The sequence below is a fragment of the Canis lupus genome, chromosome 12, assembly GCF_003254725.2.
Source record: "Canis lupus dingo isolate Sandy chromosome 12, ASM325472v2, whole genome shotgun sequence".
In the NCBI taxonomy this organism is placed as follows: Eukaryota; Metazoa; Chordata; class Mammalia; order Carnivora; family Canidae; genus Canis; species Canis lupus.
Window position 1 is genome coordinate 18,310,839 of NC_064254.1, and position 14,691 is coordinate 18,325,529.

General features: G+C 36.8%; 1 long non-coding RNA gene across 1 annotated transcript in view; it reads right to left on the reverse strand.

The window, feature by feature from the left end:
• Positions 1 to 748: 748 nt before the first annotated feature.
• The window catches only part of LOC112641229 (uncharacterized), a 38,475-nt gene continuing 24,532 nt past the window's right edge, over positions 749 to 14,691 (reverse strand). Inside the window, exons 3-4 of the long non-coding RNA XR_003124563.3 lie at positions 7,089 to 7,225; positions 749 to 877 (exon numbers count right to left, since the gene is read on the reverse strand). This is a non-coding gene — a long non-coding RNA (uncharacterized LOC112641229). The remainder of the gene's footprint in view (positions 878 to 7,088; positions 7,226 to 14,691) is intronic.

Genomic DNA, 14,691 nt, shown 5'->3' on the forward strand with positions numbered 1-14,691 from the left:
AAGCAAGCAGACAAATAAAATGAAAAAGTAATTACAGATCCATCAAAGGGCACACAAATAGGTTAACAGCTAGGAAAGCAAAGGGAAATAGTTACTTTAATTAGAGTAAGCAAAATGGTCTCTCACAAAAGGTGACATTGAAACTAACAAGGATAACAAGCCTAACATTAGAAAAGCTAGTGAGATCTTTCCATTTAGAGGAAACAGCTGGTGAGAAATACCTAAAGCAATGAAGAGTGCATTGGTCCTAGGAATAGAAAGCAGGTTAGCATAGCAAGAACAAGGGAATTAAGAGAAGATGGTATAACAAGATGTTGAAACATTAGGCAGAAACCAGATCAATTGAAGCCTTGCAGGCTGTGCTGACATCAATCAGATGAGGCTTTGTGTTTATCTGCCAGGTTCCTGTTTATAGCTATTCAGATGTAGAACAATAGACTGAAGTTCCAAACCATAAAATGAATGAAACTAACCAATGACTCAGCAAAAATTAACATGTGTACTAAATATTTAAATGGCAGCCACGCCACTGATAATTACTCTCCTGAAATCCGCTCTCTTTAGGACACAGATGTGAGAATCCTATGAGGCTTTTCGTTAAGAAAAAAACTACAAGTTCATGTTAAGGACTTAATTCAATTGTAAATGAGCATAGTTAAATAATGTTAGTTTTCTATCAAATTCATTAATGTTTTTCTGGAACATGATAGACACTTGGATAAAAATTAAATTCTATTTCCAATCTTACCAATAGCATACTACATTTGGCTTCTGGACATTTATTATTCTTCATGGAATTATCTTTGGAACCCATAGGTGGAAGAAGGTGTCTCTCTGGAAACCAGCTATCAAACTTGAATATTTTTCTGTTGGATTACTAAAACAAAAAGAAACTGGAGTGAAATACAAGAGTCAGCATTTGTTGGAACAGAAACAATTAAAATGTGCCTATCAACTAAAGGCTGTCACACAAAGTTTGCAAGACAATTGGAAGATGGCTTACTACCCAAAGTTTGCAAGACAACTGGAAGATGGCTTACTATCCAGATTACCTATACTTGGGACCTAAAGTAAGGTGAATACAAAGATTCTCAAATAGTTAAGAATGAGGAAATGTTGGTTTGGGTCCTTCAGTGGAAACTAGGCCACTATACATTGAATTAAATTTGAGAGCCCTTATTATTATCCTGTGAGAAGAGTTCTGGTTTCATAGGATCTCAAATAGCATTCATGTGGTAAACTTATTAGATTCATGTTTAAGAATTTACCACCTTCCTGATTATCTGTCACCCATCCTTCAGCAGCTACTTACTGTTCTAGCTCACTCTCCTTGCAATCAGTAGTTGATGGTCAGGGAATGAAGATTAATAGTAATATTTGCCTGAATTATTGGCAAATAATTCAGAAGTATATCTCCTGTTAAAATACTAAATATCCCTCAACCATTATGAAATATACATGATTTTTGGATTATCTCAAACCAAAACTTGTTGCAGATCTTGACTTACCACAGGATCTACTTATCTAAAAATAGCTTCTCAAAAAGAATTTATTATCTTTTTTGTTTTCATTTTATTGGGCCACTGGACCTTTTGAGATTCAGGTGAAGCATTCATGGTTAGGATATAAGCTTTTTTACCTGAATCCCCTTAAAGGTATCAATAAATACATTCTTGTTGACTTTCTTGTACTCTTGTATTTCATTCCAGGTAGTTGTTGGTTTTTATTGGGGGGGAGAGGGTGGCGGGGGTTATATGTGCACTAAGACACATTGGACTAAAAATTTGTTGAGTAAAATCGCCTATAGACTAAGATATCTGAGAACTTAGAAGTTGTTGGATCCAGAAAAAAAATCCAATTAGTTTATTTAGAGATCATGTTAAAGGCAAAAATAGAAAGATAAAGGTCTCTCGAATTCCAAAGAAAAGTATATTTCCCAAGCAGAAAGTCTGTTAGATCCAACTCAACTTAAAAACCTACAGTTATCTTTCATCCATGCAGGATGAACTATCCAATATTATAGTTTTTGTTATGATCCTAAAGTGAGATTGTGGCCTTCTAGGTCACTCTCATGATTTTGAAAAAAAGTCTTCAAATGGTTTCAATGTAAAACTGGAAAGCAAATACCTGCTGACAATGCTTCATTGAGTTATTTGGCATTTCAAAAAGAAGTAACAGTCACTTGTCTTTCACTTTATTCAGTTTTTGTTTAGATTTTGGCTTAAATTTAGTATTTATTGGAGGCAGTGTAATAGTCTCAGAAAAAAAATCTTTAGGACTACTTAATCTCTCAATTTACTATATGCTATAAGTATGCTTCCATACTACTATACAGTTTAATGGAATAAGTGGCTTGTTCTTAGGCAGTTTGCAAAAAGGGGTATAAACAGACTCTGCATCTGGCATGAAGAATGCTCCTGTACCATACTTCCTTTTTAAAAGAGTTCATATTATTAATATTGAAAGAGAAAACTTAAAAATCTAATTAATCTCCAAATGTAGAATTCTTAGATTTCTATTATAATGAAGAATGCAATATCACATAATTTAACAAGGGGGGGCAAGAGATCTTATAAAGATTAAGATGTTCAGATCTGCTCTAAGATTGCCCCATTGCTCTTAAATGAACTTGGGAATAGATCGGGATAAAAGGGAAGATGCATACACAGTAGAAGCAAACCATCTAGCTTCCCAACACAGGCCAAGGCCAGGTGCATTGTCTCAGTCATTGGGAAGAAGCATGACTTTCCTTTTCCCCTGTGTTAGACAAAATACAGCATTTCAACCTGAATCACATAGTGAAATGTCCTGCTATGGTATGATAAAAGATACCCACATTAGGAGAGAAGAATCTCAAATAAGAAAAAATGATGTTTCTCATTTAATAATTTTGGTGCATTGAAAAACAATGCAAACTTTACTTGAATATTTATTGAATATCTACCAGATTCTCTCCCTCCAAGGCAATTTCTCTAGCTTTCTTTTCTTCTGTTATATCTTCAGCACTTGGAAAAAGATCTACCTCATATTAGATGCTCAATATATTTGGTTATTTATGATGAGAGAGAAAATAACAGAGATTTACAGTATAATATTCTTGATACACAATGTGAATCCTAAGTCAAAAGCTACTCCTTGATTTCAACTTGGCTACCACCTCTCACAATTAAAATAGTGTATTAGCAGTTAAGAGATCAGGGCTCTAAAATCTGGGACCCTTGGGATGCCTGGGTGGCTCAGCGGTTGAGTGTCTGCCTTTGGCCCAGGGCATGATCCCAGGATCCGGTGTCGAGTCCCACATCAGGCTCCTTGCAGGGAGCCTGCTTCTCCCTCAGCCTATGTTTCTGACTCTCTCTCTCTCTCTTTCTCGCAGTGTCTCTCATGAATAAATAACAATCTTTGAAACTGGGACCCTAAAATCAGGGATCTAAAATACACAAGTCATTTCTGACTTAACAACTTACTAATTTTATAAAACTGGGTGAGATACTTGACCTTATAAATCCAGTTTTAAATTGAAACCACCTTTCACAATGATTCTGATGATACAACAAGGTAATGCAAAATTACCTAAGTAATGTACCTCACTCATCTTAAGGGTTTGGTGAGCGGTCATCTATTAAAACAAACAAATGAATAAGCAAATATTATTCAACAGGAAAATCATGTCTATTCTGTGCTTTCTACTTCATTCATTTGAACCTGCAATTTTCACATCCAAAGAGAGTTGGCTTTTTTTTTAAGTCTTAACATATAAAAAGTTTATTCCCATACACATGAGGCAATCAGCAAATGGTACACAATCAACATATAAAGATAGCTGGATATCTTATACAAAGCCAAATACTTTATTTGTTCATAATTGAGGGAGCATGATCATTACCAACAATTAAGATATAAAGTCAATCCGTTTGATTAAACATGGCTTTAATTTCATGCTCGCTTATGATATGGTCTATCATACAGACAGACTACAAGACTTTCTAAATTATTTTATGACTTTTGAGTTGTTTCTTTATTCTATCAGAAGTGAGTGTGAATTCTTCAACTCTCATTAGGTGATGCCTACAATAAATTAAGCTAAGTGACTTCCAAAAATCAATATTATTTCTTTTCATGTGATGAGTCAGTAGATGTGAGACCACAGCTACAGTTCTGCTCCATGATGACAACTTAGTTTGTATCTGCTACCAGGTGTTTTTCAGTCTAGGCTTCTAGGCTAAAGCAGCAACCCTTTAGTGTGATGTGTCCTTTCTTGTGTCAGAGAGAGAGAATCAAAAGAGCCAGGAGAAAACAGCAGATGCCTGTTACATCCTCTTCTCAGAAATGACCATTGAGTGTAACATATCACCTACATATCTACCACATGGCCAAGTACAAAGTCAGTGAGGCATGGACCTATATTCTTGCTACACATATTACATGACAGTGGGTAGAAATATATAATCACTTTTTATCAGAGGAGAGAGTGATGGAAAAGTCCTAAGTATTTCATAGAAATTGGGATTCTAATGAAGTTTCCCCATCTATAAACATAATATGAATGAAATACAAACCAAGTACAGATCTTCAGGAAGGCAGGTAAAATATTTGAAAACATTTTTTGAATGACTGTAAATAGTAAGGACTTTCTCTGTCCATGTTACTTGAAAGTGTATTTGACAGAATAATAAATCTGTAAATCTCCAAGATTTCTTAATGGGAACAGATGAAGAGAGCATTAAACACACGAGGATGAAACCATAGGGCATCACCGATTCATTTTGTCTGATAAGATCTTCCCTTTATAAATAAAGAAAAACAGTTTTAGAAAAGAAGATGAAAACCAATCAAACATAAAACCATATTCAAAACCAATCAAAGAAGCTAATCTCCCAGGAAGGACAGTGGATTGATACACTAGGAAGATGAATCAAACAACATCCAAAGCTGAGAACCAACCCTGAGATTTAACAATCAATGAATCACTGGACACCTAATCAGCCTGCCTCCTTAGAACATCATGATCTAAAGGCAAATCGATAGTAGTCGATCATATTATGATCTTGTTAAAATGGTGAATGATGAGTGAAGACCAGGCAGTTTTAAACTTTCTACAATATTGCTTTGGGCAATGAAGTGTAGAGAATCCAAGGAGAAAATCATGAGGTTGGAAACAAGGAAATATGGCCAATTTCTGACAGTTAACATGCCTGAAATAGATGGGATATCTGACTTGAAGGACTGTGCTGTGAACTATAGGTTACTTTTGTGCCTGGAAGACCTGGAGGCCGGAGATGCCCCAAAGGAGCATTCCAGAGTTTCTTGTGTTGGAGAAATGTCTTATAATCTTTCCTTGAAAAGTCTCAACAGGCTAACAACAAGAAGGCCAATCTAGAGATGATTGAGTACCTCAAGACCCTAATTTCCAGCAACTAGTGATGTGGAGGAAAGCAGTTCACCATTCCACCTCATGGCAGTTGATGGGAAACAGGGCAACATGGAAGCTTCTGTAAATCAGCACTTTTGCTTCTTTAAGTTAGGTAGTAGGGCGAGAGGTGATGGATAGACAGGTCATAGATAGATAGAGCTTTGCACACCCTTTATGTTTTCATTCTAATTCAGTAATTCTCAGCCAGGAGCAATTTTACCCTCCAGGGAATGTTTGGCAGTGTCTGGAGACATTTTTTTTTTTTTTAATTTTCACAGCCGCATAGATGTTACTTGTATCTGGTAAGTAGAAGCCAAAGTTATTGCTAAACATCTTATGGTGAACAATATCATCTCCTACAACAAATAATAATTTAGCTCAAAATGTAAATAAGGCTGAGATTAAGAAACTCTAGTCCACCTGAAGCTTGAAACTCCTCTGAGGATACTACTCACTCTGTGACCCTCTCAAGTTCTGGTTCTACCTGAAGGCCTCTCCATTTGTTATTCCCTCTGTATAAAAAGTTCTTACCATTGTCTTCCTCATCACCTGCTGCTTCACATCCTTCATGTTGGAATCAAATACTACCTTCTCAAGTGAAGCCTTCTCTCAAACTCCCTCCCCCTCCAGTGCCTGCTTTGTTTATCAATATTTGCCATGTCATCTTATCTATTTTGTTTGTTTCTTGTCTATCTTCCCATATTAGAATATAAACTGTGTCTTTCTTACTCTCCCACTGATCTATGAGTAGTACTTATAATAATGCCAGGCACATACAAGAAATTCATAGATGCTTATCAGTCATCATGTATAGATATCTTTACCAGAATGTAAAAGTCTTAGGTGGGTATGCCAAACTCTAATAGAAGTGTCCAGGAAGACAGAACAGAATACAATGGTAAATTAACAAGCCTAATCTAATCAACTGCTTGATTTTATCATTACTGTGAAACATAAAAGAAGATGCCCAAAGAGGAAAAAAATTTGATCATGTGGCTATAGTAATTCAATACTGAGCGAGGGAAAGGCGACAGGGAAGGAGGGAAAAAGAGAAGAATGCTGTGTATAGCAGCTATGAATATAGTCATTTGAGAGATATGTATACTCTGCTGTGGGGTATGAATGACTCACCAGACATCATCACAGTGGGATTGGGAATTTATGAGTTTTCACCTCCTTTTGCTCAGATTCTATTTTTACCAAAGAAGTAAACTTCTGTTCACTTACTCAGCTTTCTAGTTACTCTAATATTGGAAAAAGATGTTTTAAAGGGTAGACAAAAATGGTTTGGTCCCAAAAAGGTGACGCAGCAGTCAGAAAGACCTACGAAAGGTGCATATTCTAATAAGCCACAGTTCCCATTCCTGTGCCTGCTAGTATCTACTGTATGAAAAGACCATAAGATTTAGAAGCAAGTGTCCAAAATGTATTAGTGTATTTTTGTGTTTGTTTTTTGATTAGCTTGATGACAAAGGTAATTTATACCTCAGTCTTTCGACCTTAGTTAACATGGGTAAGTTTTCTGAATCTGACCAGCTATGGAAATCCTGATAAGAGTGAAGTTTTAAAACTTTAAGGATGATGGAGATGTCACCAAAGCGGCTTTGTCTTTTGAAACTCAACCAAAGACAGCCAGTCATTTGGCTTGTCCTGTATAATAAAAATTACCAGCACTCACCAATATCTCTTTTCCTTCCTTCTGGCTACACCGAAGATGACACTTCTCAGTCCTCTTGAAGTTAGGTGAGGGGGGGTCACATGACTAGTTCTGGCCAATGGTAGTGAGTGAAACCTCTTATATGTGTCCCTTAGAAACTGAAATAGAAGAGCAGTATGAAACCTTCACCTACTCTCTCTCTTCCCCCTCCACAATGACTGCTGAAGCCACAGGTTGAACTATTGTTACTTCCATCAATATGTCTCCTGAATGTGTGAATGGAGTAGAATGTCTTCGTGAGATATAATGGGCATGAGTAAAAAAATTTCCTTGGTTAAGCCACTAAGGTTTTCCCAATTAGACATATGTTGTCTATAAAACTTTCCTTGCCAAAATATAGTAGGATAAACGAAACATTTGGAACTAGTGCTTAGGGGAGGCTGAAGCAATTGTGTCCCCTCCCTATTAGGAAGAGAGTAGAGAATGACTCTGTGGGAGAAAGGGGGCATGCCCACGTGACACATGAGTGATTATAATGTGATTAGATGGATTATACATGAATGGATAACGGCAGATCTAAAGTGTGGCAGGGCAGGAACCTGCACATGCACACATGTATGCTCTAACATAAAAGCCCTGAATCAAATGCATCCAGTGTTTCTAGTACTTCAATAATTCTTTATTCTAGAGTACTGCATTCCTTGAATTATAAACTTGCAGGAGATTAACTGTAGCAGTCTCTTTGAGGAATATATTATTGGTTTCATAGAATGGGAGTAACCCTTACTTCTAGCACAATATATGCTCAACTAAATCCTCTCTAGAAAGTCAGAGAAGGCATTCAAGGAGACAGCTCATGACTAAAAATTACAACACATCATATGCAACTCATTGTCCCTGAATGAGTACATGGGGTTGTTCCCTAGGACCAGACACTTGCTTAGGGGTACCCTCACCATCATATATATAAGGCTAAAAATTGCAATACTCACAAATCTCCACAATGGAGCATGATGCATGGCATAGGATTTCATCAGGATCCACTAATAAGACTTTTTTTGAGAGAGAATGAGAGAGCATGAGCATGAGTTGGGGGGGCAGGGCAGGGCAGAAGGAGAGAGAGAGAGTCTTAAGCAGGCTTTCAGCTTAGTCTCACAACCCTGAGATCATGACTGAGCTGAAGTCAAAGGTCAGACCCTCAACCGACTGAGCCACCCAAGCACCCCAAGAGATTTTGTCCATAAATAATCAGACTTGGGGCACCTGGGTTGCTCAGTGGTTGAGCGTCTGCCTGTGGCTCAGGTCATAATCCCAGGATCCTGGGATCAAGTCCAACATCAGGCCCCCTAAAGGGAGCCTGCTTCTCTCTCTGCCTCTCTCTATGTTTCTCATGAATAAATAAAATCTTTTAAAAATGATAATAATCAGCCTAACCAGAAACAAAATTTAACCTCTGCTTTTTGTGGGTTAATATAATTTTAGGAGTGAATGTGAAGTAAAGTAAAATACTACTGAATTTTGCAAGTTAGAGAAGGAAGAAAGCAGAGAGTGAAATAGTATTGTGACAGCTCCTTTAGAGTGTAAATGTTATACTCTCTCTCTCTTTCTCTCTCTCTCCCTTCTCCATCACCCTATGTGCTCTTATGAACAAAGCATATGCCTTTACATGAATCATGGCCAATGGATAAAATCTTCCAACTAGAGTTTAGCAATTTATACTTACTTTTTCTAATATTCAATTGTATCACTCAAAGAACAAATTTTCCCTTGTTCTCCATGGAATAGAAAAAATGTTGTCTACAAGGAATTCTAATTGATATGGTAACACTTGTTTTTGTAACTCCTAGTATTTTGTAGGATTTTTCAAATAGAAATAAAGATGATAATAATTTTTGCTAAAAATTTCAGAGGCAAAGAAAATTTGATCCAAGTCAATGAACATTTAAGTGATAAACGTTTGTCTAAATAAAATCTACTCTTAAAAAAGTCCATTCTTAAAAAGTTTTCAAGTTGATTAACTATCTATAAATTAACATTTTCCTTTTTTCTGCCTTTTCCTCAATTTATTTTACTCTTATCCTCTGACCTCAATCCCAATATAATCTACTCCTATCTAAATTTTGATCATGTTCAGCTGTGATTATGTTGTTCCAAAAACAACTCAAAAACAGCTTGAGAGGTGTACATCATTTGCTTTTGCAAAAGACACACAGACTTTTACTAAGTTTCAGATTCAGGGAGTTACTCAAATCCAAACCAGATGTTTGCCATAATATAAATAATAATTTACTATTTATTAATCATTCGTTGACTTCATGCCAAGGTCTTTAATTCATTAAGCTCTAATCATTACAAAAAACCTACAAGTTGGTTGCTCTGACTCCTACTTTGTAAATTAGGAAAATGAGGCTAGTTTGTTTGCCTATTTATTAGTCACCAAAACATTTAATTTGGCACATGTAATTAAAAATTATATTTTTAATTCTTCAATTTTCATTTGTCTATTTGCTATACATTTATCTCTTTAATTTTTTTTACTTGCTATATATTTAAACTCAACTTTCCTGGTCCACAGAAAAAGTTATATTTTTGTGAAGAGTTATGTTTTTTGAAACAAGTTTCTTAAAGATAGCTACAAGAAAAAGTGAAATAGTTGGCTAAGTGAATTACCAGTGGAATCTACTTATAATTGGATATTTTATCTTTTGCCTTCATTTCCTCTCCCTGCCAGTATCCCACACTCCTAGATAATTTAGAATTGTTGATACAGATGAATATCTGCGTGTCTTAGTATGTCCCCTCTTTTTTGATGTCTCTAGTCTTCCCTATAAATCAACCCTATTAAACTCTGGAATCTTTTAAGAAAGGGACTATGCCTAATCATCTTTATTTTCTCAATGACAACGAACATGCCTCCGCACTTAGTAGATGATCCCTAAGGGTTTGTTCACTTAGTTAAGATAATTCATCATTTTAAACTTTTTTTGTATTGTAGATACTTTCTCCAAGAGGGTTTCAACAACTAACTTCCCTCTTTGCCACCTAAGGTCTGAACAACATGAAAGACAAGTACACCATTATTATAATCAAGGACTAGATGGAAGATGACCTTTAATATGAAATCCTAGAAATCTCACAACTAAATCCCAGAATTAGGCAGAATTGTTCATGCTAGGCACAGGCAAGATTAGGCACAAGCTGACTTCACACTCCAGCTCCCAAATCTAGGGGACAGAAATACTAGATTAAGAGAGAGAAAGAGAGAAACCAAAGGTGCAGCTGAGCCACACAAGCCCAGCTATTGCTCCCAATACTACTAGCCAAACAATCCTCTTCACCTCTCCAAAGATGAAATAAAGAGTGAATTGGAGAAATACTTGTAGTTATAGAGCTCCCTTACAGAAAAGAAACTCATCAGGAATGGAGAAGTGTTCCCAAATGATATTATATGGTTTTCATCAGGACATCAAAATTGTGAGTTAGCTTGGAAGTTAAGTGAAAGATTGTGGGATCTACTTTATTTGCTAATTTTGAGAGAAGAGTTCCCCAAAGGGGGGGAAAAAAGGTTATACACAGAAAAATAGCAGCATTTAATAGAAAGGACAGCTACCAACTATAAAACAGCAGGAAGGCCATTTCCCAGTCTGCATTCAAGGACACACACACACACCCCTGGACCAAAATTGGCTGTGTGTAGGAGGTGGAGAGAAATCAAAATGATGAAGTCCTCATCACTGCCTCCTCTGGGGGACTATAGGAGTTCCCTGGAAAAGTTGCCAAAACAACTGAGTGAGTCTAGCTGGCTTGCGTCAGTTTGGCAGAACTGTGAAAGCTCAGCCAGAGGTTTCACAACAATCCCTAAAATCAGGGCACCAAATCTGTGGCAACAGAAAAATTGGGGAGCTGACATTAGCTTTATATGGTTATTTGAAGTGCATCATTAGAGAAAGACAAGTTTTAAAGATAACATACTGTTATTCATGGATTCTAAGTCAGCAGTTCAGTATCATAATTTGAAATTTATATAGGGTTGTTTCAGTAGCTGCTTCACAACTGTAAAGTTTTACTTTAAAGCAGTAAAATTTAAATAAAGAATCTATCAGAAGCTACGTTATAATAACTAGTATTTATTTATTGTGACTACTAACCCAACATTGAATCTTTAATGTATTATTTTGAGAATTTGAATGAACTTAGAAAATAAAAACAGACCACAAAGAAGGAAAGAAGCAAGGGAAGGGAAGGGAAGAGAGAATGAAGGAAGAAAGGGAGAAGAAGGAAACAATGGGAAGAGAGTCAAAGAACAGAGACTCTGGTACTGGTTGCCTCATCAACCACCAGTGTAACCCTGGCAGATACCCATTTCTGTAGATAACACGGTAAGGAATTAAAGCAGAAGGGCTCTCAGAAATAAGTTACTGACATATTATCATCTTATAGAAGATGCCCTGAGATCTCAGAGGAAAGAAAGTATGTTCTCATGACATGCATTAAATCAACGCAGAGCTAAGATCAAATCCACATATCCTCACTCCTGGTTTAGTTCTTTTCTTCTAAACATCTCTGTGGTTCCTTTGAGCTCTAAAATTCTGTGATTATAGTCACTTCCTTTTTGATACTTTTCATCCCTAAAATATGGTTAAAGTATATCTTCTTACTCCTCCTTACCACTCCACTTTACAGATGTGAAAGCAGAAGCTCTGAGGGTAGGAATTATTTACTACATACTAAGAAGTACAGTTTCGTTCTGAGAAAGAAGATATACAATTCATAATGCTCTCTGCTCAGCACATGTCCCCAAGAGAGCTAAAATTCCTCTTAGAATAATTTACAGAGCAAGCTCACCTTGAACTGAAATCTGTATGCATTTACCCACCCTCCTATCTGTACGCTTCTTCTCAACATAGACCAAAAAGATAATCAGGAGACCATCTCTCAAAGGTGCCAGCAAGATTCTCTTTTAAAGAGAAAAGGAAAGGCTCTAAGAAAGTTTTACAAATGTTCAGGTTCCCAATGTCTGATCTCATTCCTGACAAATAAATATTAGCAAGTGCCTAGAATATCCTTCAGCACAATTCCAGAGAGTCCCTTAAACTTACTATCTTTATTTTATAATATCTGTATTTTATAATTCCTTTTCAAAGCTAGGACAATTCCAGTGTGGGTTTATCCTTATTGTAAAGAACTTCCAAATTGAACCACTACATTCCTGCATTGACATTGGAAACTAAGCCCCATGCTTCCACCTCCAGGAGTGTTTATGACAACTAGCCATTCTCTGCACTGGAGGGAAGCAGAGTTCTCCCTGAGTTAATTGAACCTTATATACCCCTACTAGTTCATTGGTTCTAATGAACCTATATCTGTACTTAAAAGGGTCTTTTTCAGTAACAATGGCTAAGTACCATAAACATCATTTTCTTCTGGTTCTTGAGTATAACACCTGAGACCGGGGTTAGGAAGTATCTGCGCACCAACATGGGCTATTTCACATTTCCAATATCCTTATTTTTTTTTCTAATGCACAGTAATGTCCCCTTCACTCTCTACCTGTGCGGGATTGCCCTGCGTCTTCTAATCTTAGATACAGACTCCAAGGTTATCCTCTGGCATGCAGCTTCTTAAACGCAAGCTGAATTATCTAGTGTGCCTTCCCGCATCCCCTGTGGGGTCAGGGTTCCCCTTTCCCCTCTCAGTTCAGTTCTCCTTGTCATCTTTGTAACACTTAGCAAAAGATAACAGATTAAGCCAAGTGCAGAGATAATGAAATATAAATTAGTAGGTTTTCTAGCCTTTATCCACAGCCCTGTCAGAGTGTATTATCTGATAGATAGAGTTCAGAGCAAGTCAGTTAAATTTTCCCTTATCAGAAACTGAGTGTGAAGTGTGGTAATGTTGCTAAGTGCAGAACAAAAATCTTTCTCTTTTGCATCCCATGACTGCTCCAGGCAACATTCTTGGAAACCTCTGACTAGGAAGGAAGAGAAGACCCTGAGATATATACAGTGTGACAAGCCAGGAGGCTATGCTTCTCCAGTAACCGTCCTATGAACGGCAGTCGCCTGTGGCTGTGACATTACCACACTTTGCTCAGCTTCAGAAAGGGAAATTTAACTGACGACTGCTATGAACTGAAGCCACAGCCTAAACCAGATAATACACCCTGACAACACTGTCAGGCAAAAAAGGCTGTGTTCCCATTGATTTCAGCGCATTAGAGACATATTACCCTGAGCAGTGTGTGTTCCAGGGTATATTGTGAACACTGTGGGAATATCAAAGAAAATGCACACTGATTTAGGCAGAAGCAGGCCTAAAAGAGAAGGATCTCCGATTGGCCTGCCAGGAACATGCAGCATTTGGCAAAGTGGAGAAGGCAATACTATTGACAGTAATTAAAACTTGGTTCTCCATCTGTATCAACTGTTACCTGCTGGGTTTATTTGAGAGAGGAAACTAGTTCAAATATAACAAGAACAAAACTGAACCTTTCCTTCTCTTTTCTTACAGAAAGATAGCAGAAGACAGGATGTGTGAAAATTATTTGAATTAACCCAATGTTGACTAAGTTTTATACCTCATTCAATTTGGAGATATAAAACCCTCTAGAACTTTCTCTTCTTTAACTATCATGTATGAGCACCTTTTACAAAACAATGTTGCCACACGTCCAGTCAAATAAATCAACATTCCTATTATAGTCAACTAATCTGGCAAAATCTGAACTTCACTGTGTAATGTGAAGGCAAAAGGAATTGAAGAGGAGAATTTTCTAATTTATATATTTTAAAATTTTAGAAATATCTCATAATTTTTAATTTGGTATTTTTAATAGTTTGTGTGTGTCCTGTTTGAATCAGAAGGTCATATAAGGAAGAACTGCTCTAGAAAGAATATGTCTTTACTTCTCATAAACTCAAAAACTAAATTCTAAGATCATCTTGAGAGACACCTGAGTGGCTCAGCAGTTGAGCATCTGCCTTCAACTCAGGGTGTGATCCCAGGGTCCAGGATTAAGTCCTGCATTGGGTTCTCTGTGAGGAGCCTGCTTCTCCTTCTGCCTATGTCTCTGCCTCTCTCTTTCTCTCTCTGTGTCTGTCTCTCATGAATAAATAAATCTTGAAAAAAATAAAATTAAAAAAAATTATCTTGAAACTCAAGCTCAAAAAACTATTTTATTAACATTTCCACTAAGTGTTAAATAATCTCATATTCAGACTCCCTAGCTATTCTTTAATTACATCTTTTTATTTTAAAATCTTCTGAAGTATTGCTCTCAGGATCAGTTATCTCTATCATAACTCTGATCCTAGCACTTTCTACTTCTGAAACCTTTCATTCCTCTGTAGACAATGTTTTGGACTTCTGTGACTCATTTTTTTTTTTTTTAACTGTAACCTACTGACGTGGGTAGGTAATCAACATCCTTAATTAGTCTTAGTACTATTCAACAATGGATACTTTCATTCAAATGATCTATATGATAAATTAAAGATTCACTGTTATCATTGGTTACATGGAGCACCTGGGTGGCTCAATTGGTTAAGCATCTAATTCTTGACTTTGGCTCAGTTCATGATCTCAGGGTAGTGAGATCCAGCCCACACAGGGCTCAGCACTGAGC